General features: G+C 33.8%; 1 long non-coding RNA gene across 1 annotated transcript in view; it reads left to right on the forward strand.

Annotated features, from left to right (window-relative positions):
* The first annotated feature begins 3567 nt into the window (after window positions 1-3567).
* LOC112412914 (uncharacterized) overlaps window positions 3568-5006 on the forward strand; it is a 15920-nt gene continuing 14481 nt past the window's right edge. Inside the window, exon 1 of the long non-coding RNA XR_003005873.1 lies at window positions 3568-4915. This is a non-coding gene — a long non-coding RNA (uncharacterized LOC112412914). The remainder of the gene's footprint in view (window positions 4916-5006) is intronic.

Genomic DNA, 5006 nt, shown 5'->3' on the forward strand with positions numbered 1-5006 from the left:
TGTGGGATCTTCCCGGACCGGGGCGAGAACCCGTGTCCCCTGCATCGGCAGGGGGACTCTCAACCACTGCGCCACCGGGGAAGCCCCTTGGTTTCTCCTTTACTGACTTTTTTTGCATTTTCTAAAGTACCATTTTAATTATTTAATTAATTTTAAGTTATGTTTTTTGAGGGTTTTTTTTTTAGTGGTTGCTCTTGGGGTTACAATATCAGCTTAAGGTACCTGGATGTTACTTCACATTTTTGCACACTTAATTCCAATAAAATATAGAAACTTTGCTCCATGGTAGCATCAATCCCTCACCCACTTTTGTGCTATTGTTGTTGTATATGTCTATATGTATTAAAAATTCAACAATACAGTGTTATAATTATTGCTTTATATAATCTTAAGTCTTTTGTAGAATCTAAGACAAAAATATATGAACTTTTTAATATTAATCTTTTTATTTTTCATTTTTGGTATTCATTTCTTTGTCGAGATTTGAGTTACTGTCTGCTGTCACTTCCTTGCTCTACTCTAGTATCTTTCCCTTCCTCTTCTGGTTGTTATTGTCAAATACCTTCTATCTATATATCTTGTAGGCCCAACGATAAATTTTATATAGTTTTATGCAGTTGTGTTTTAAATAAAAGGTAGGTGTATGTGTGTGTATGTATGTATACACACACACACACAAACATTTATATAAATAAATTATATTTCACTATTACCAGTGCTCCTTTCTTCATGTTGGTATGAATTGCTGCCTGGTATCACTTCCTTTCAGCCTGAAGAAACTTCTTCAGTATCTGTTGTAAGGCAGGTCGGCTGCTAGCAGTGAATTCTCTCAATCTTTATTTATTTGGGAATGTCTTTATTCTGCCTTCATTTTTGAAATATAGATTTGCTACATATAGTATTCTTGGTTGAGTTTGTCTTCCAGCACTTTGAATGTCATTCAACTGTCTTCTGGCCTCCATTGCTTCAGATTAGAAGTTAGCTGTTAACTGATTTTCTTTCTCTGGTATGCAGTGAGTCTGTTTTCTCGTATTTCCAATATTTTCTCTGTGGCTTTTGACAGTTCAACTATGGTGTGTCTAAGTAAGAATCCCTTTCAGTATATCCTACCTGGAGTTCCTTAAACTTCTTGAATGTGCAGATTAATGTTTTTCATATTTGGGAAGTTTCACCCATTATTTCTTTGCATGTGTTTGCTCCTTCCTCTCCTCTCCTTCTGGTACTACTGTAATGCATGTTGGTATGTTTAATGGTCTCCCACAAGTCTCTGTTATTTCTTGTTTTCTTTCTGATCTTTAGTTTCTATAGTTTACAAATTACCAGACATTTTCTATTAGACCTACCATCTCCAAATAAGGCCTTTTTTCTATACTTAAGACCTTTACCTTTTCCTGTCCTATTGCATTGGCTAGGAGGATCTCCAGTAAGATGTTAAACAGAAACAGTGATAGTGGGTATATCCTTGTCTTGTTCCTGACTGTAATGAAAATACTTCTAATTTTTCGTCATTATTTGTGGTTTGTTTTGGATTTTTGATAGATATCTTTTTAGGTTAAGTTTCCTTTTCTTCTTAGATTGTTGAGTTTTACTTTTATTAAACCCTAATGGATTTGGAACTTCAGGTTTTTGTACAATTCAAATGATCTTTTTCTTTAAATCTCACATGGTGTAATATATTTTCTGATATTGAACCATCTTTGCATTTCTGGGGTAAAACTTCCTTGGTCGTGAAGTATTTTTCAAAAACCCCACTTAAGTATATTTGCTAATATTTTATTTAGTACTTGTGTATCTGTGTAAATAAATAATATGAGTTTACTATTTTTTATCTGGTCTTTGCTCAGTTTCGGTATCAAGGTTTTACTATATCCCCACCAAAAATGTTTTTCTGTTCTCTAATAAAATAGGTTGCATAAGAACAAACTGTTCCTTGAAATTTTGATATAACTTGTTTGTAAAACAGTTGAAAGGGTGAGGGGCTAGATTTTTGTAAAAAGTTCATTAATGTAATTTGTTTATTCAGATTTTCCATTTCTTCTTAAGTCATTTTAGGAATTTTTCTAGCTGTCAATTTCATCCAAGTTTTATACTGGCATGTGTTTCATATTTTATGACTTTTTAAACCTTTACTGTATTTGTGCTTACGTCTCCTGTTTCCTAATATTATTTGTTGGGGACATTGTGCCCTCGTTTTGCTAGATGTTCTTCTAACTTATTAGTCCTCCTCTCCCCAAGAATTATTTTCTATTTTATTGATACTGATGTTTTTAATCTTACTACTTTCTGCTTATTTTTTAAAACTTCCTTTTACTTTATAGTTAGTAACTTTTATCCTTGATCTTTCTTGTTTTTAAAAAAATGCATTTAAGAATATAAACTTAACAGTAAGTACCACTTTTTCTTTTGTGGCACTTTTATTGTCATTCAGGTATAAATATTTTGTAATTCCTAGTTTTATTTTCTCTTTAACTCAGCAAGAGTATGCTTTTAGCTTTGAAACATTTTAAAATTTGTTATATGGTAGTTGATTCTAACATAGCTGAATTGAGATCAGAGAAATGCAGGTTAACATCCACTCTTTGAAATCTGTTAAGGCTTCCTTTGTGACCTAGTTAATACAGTTTTTGTAAACGTTCCTTTATGTATTTGGGGGGTGGGAAATGGACTTACTTGGATGATCTTTCTATATCCATTCACACTTACTGATTTGGTTTAGTTTTACTAAATTACAAATTTTTAATTATTACTGATCTGTCAGTTTCTGATAAAGGTAGTTACTCAAATCCACCTATATCCATTCACACTTATTGATTTGGTTTAGTTTTACTAAATTACAAATTTTTAATTATTACTGATCTGTCAGTTTCTGATAAAGGTAGTTACTCAAATCCACCTATAGCATTTCCCGATTTTTTTCCAATATATTTTGAGGCCATTTCAATGAGTTGCATCTAAGTTCATGATGATTATGTATTGTTGGATTGTTTCATATATTATGTAGTATCTCTGTGTATCCTTAGTAATGCTTTTTTATTTTTGAAATTCTCTTTTGTTTGCCATTATTGTATCTGCACTAACTTTCTGGCTAATAGTTACCACGTTTTAAATTCAATGAGAAAAAAATTCTGATAAAATAATATTTAAAATAGTTCACATACCCAAAACATCAGACTATGCCAAAATTTTTTCCCTTGCCTAGTGGGACTAAGGCCTGATTATGTTTTGCCTGACAGTTATATTCCATGTATACTTGTTTCTCTGTTTCCCTCTTAACTAAGCTTTTTGCTCTAAATGGATTATTCTCTGAGAAAAATTATTTCAAAGACTTGATAAGGAATATTGATTTGTGTTTCTTAAATTTTTTTTTTTTTTTTTTTTTTTTTTTTTTTGTGGTACGCAGGCCTCTCACTGTTGTGGCCTCTCCCATTGCGGAGCACAGGCTCCGGACGCGCAGGCTCAGTGGCCATGGCTCACGGGCCCAGCCGCTCCACGGCATGTGGGATCTTCCCGGACCGGGGCACGAACCCGTGTCCCCTGCATCGGCAGGCGGACTCCCAACCACTGCGCCACCAGGGAAGCCCTCTTAAATTTTTTTTAATGGCATGAATGAATGTGTGTGTTTCTGCACAAACGTCTATACAAAGTAGCAACAAAAGGTTTTCATAATTTATTTCTATTGGGTAGATATTGTTGAAACTATGGTATAACTGGAGTTGGGTAGAGAACTGTTTTTGTTTCCCCCAGCGAAACATCAGACTTAGTTTTAATTTAGATAAATGTAAAAAAGTTTATCATTTAAAGTGAGAACTTTTTCTGTCTTGAATTTTTTCTTCTCAGTGGGTATCTTAACTTTGTAGCATGGAAGTTAAGAGCATTTCCCCAGAACTGTGGTTATTGGGGGAGTGGCTGTAATCTGGCCACTGCCCCTTTCCATTTCTTGACTGGGCAGAGGCTTGGTGTCCACTCTGAAAGCTGTCATGGTTTGTCCTTTTAGAGCACAGAGACTCAAGTGGTTAAGCCTAAAAGTACCACTGAGCTGTGCACACTCTCTGAAATATATTTAGACTGTATTGATCATATATTTAATCATAAAGTAAAATACCTCCTCGGTGAAAGGACTTTTATTCTACTTTAGGTCCTTTTAGTAGTGTTTTAATTTTTAGCACATTATTTTGATAATAAAATAACTTACCAGAAATACAAGTTTGAAAAAAATGAGAATGTTACTACAATCCTACATATATGTACAATTAAGATTATAAGGCTTTCTTAACACAGCACTAAGTAACAAGATGTAGTTTACATTTAACTTGGGATACTCTAGTTCAGAAAGGTCAGTATTGTAATTCAAGTAACATGAATTCTTCCTATTAACTGGAGAAAATTAAAGGGAAGAGGAGGAGGGGTGCTAATATGATAGCAGTCCTTTTTATCTTACTTTCCCCTGGCTAAGAACCCTTGAAATCAATCTGATACAAACCCCTGGCTATGGAAAAGGACTTGAAGTGATAAAAGTTAAAACTTAATAATTTATAGTTGAAAATTTCAAAACTGTCACTTTCTTGTTTGGAGAATCTCTGCCAAGACGATAGAATTGTGGGCTCCATCCCTTAAGATTTTGATTTAGCTGATTTGGGGTAGGGCTTAGACATCTGAATTTTTGATCGTTTTGTTGAGTGTTCCTAGTTGTAAACCACTCAGGGCAATTGTAACAGTTTTGCTAAGGTTAAAATAAAACAACCACCACCTGTTATATAATACTATGTAATGAATGGATTTGGGGGTATCTTTTTCTTAGTTCCTGTGTGGAGTGGAGTGAACATTGCTGTGGTCTCTCCAAAGGTTCTGAACTCAGATAAAGGAATTGATAAAGACCTGAGCAGAAGGAAAATGTCAGCAAAGTAGTGGTTGCCAGGTAGTATGTTTTTTTTTTGTTTTTTTTCTGTTTCATTTTGCTGTTTGTCTTCTTTTGTTCCTTGGCTTCTTTTTTTTTTTTTTTTTTTTTT

Source organism: Neophocaena asiaeorientalis, unplaced genomic scaffold, assembly GCF_003031525.2.
Source record: "Neophocaena asiaeorientalis asiaeorientalis breed wild unplaced genomic scaffold, Neophocaena_asiaeorientalis_V1.1 scaffold230, whole genome shotgun sequence".
Taxonomy (NCBI): domain Eukaryota; kingdom Metazoa; phylum Chordata; class Mammalia; order Artiodactyla; family Phocoenidae; genus Neophocaena; species Neophocaena asiaeorientalis.